General features: G+C 32.0%; 1 protein-coding gene across 1 annotated transcript in view; it reads left to right on the top strand.

The window, feature by feature from the left end:
• The window catches only part of ppm1e (protein phosphatase, Mg2+/Mn2+ dependent, 1E), a 58,949-nt gene that overhangs the window by 38,280 nt on the left and 20,060 nt on the right, over window positions 1-609 (top strand). The gene's annotated exons all lie outside the window — the stretch shown is intronic.

The following is a 609-nucleotide window of genomic DNA, read 5'->3' as shown; positions in this document are numbered from 1 at the left end:
CTCGCTGCAATCGGTCCCGGTTCGAGTCCCGCATCGGACGGCCCTTACTGCATGTCATTCCCCCTCTCTGCCTTCCCATCCCCTGTCTCTTTACTGTCCTGTCAAATAAAGGCATAAAAAGCCTGAAAAAATATACTTTAAAAAAACGTCATAGTGTAGTAAGGCATAAAAACATCAAACATCTTAGTATAGCAAAGCATAAAAACGTTAAGAAACGTCATAGTATAGCAAGGCATAAAAATGTCATAGTATAGCAAGGCATAAAAACATTAAAAAATGTCATAGTATAGTAAGGCTTAAAAACGTTATAGCATATTAAGACATAAAAACGTAATAGTATAGCAAGGCATAAAAACATTTAAAAACGTCATAGTATAGTAAGGTATAAAAACGTCATAATATAGAAAGGTATAAAAACATTATGAAACATCATAGTATAGTAAGGTATAAAAACGTCATAGTATAGTAAGGCATAAAAACGTTAAAAAACGTCATAGTTTAGCAAGGCATAAAAATGTCATAGTATAGCAAAGTATTAAAAACATTAAAAAATGTCATAGTATAGCAAGGCATTAAAACGTTATAGCATATTAAGGCATAAAAACGTAA

The sequence above is a fragment of the Seriola lalandi genome, unplaced genomic scaffold, assembly GCF_002814215.2.
Source record: "Seriola lalandi dorsalis isolate HSWRI2012SDOR001 ecotype SW California unplaced genomic scaffold, Sedor1 jcf7180002054502, whole genome shotgun sequence".
NCBI lineage: Eukaryota > Metazoa > Chordata > Actinopteri > Carangiformes > Carangidae > Seriola > Seriola lalandi.
This window is presented reverse-complemented; position numbering and strand designations above follow the sequence as displayed.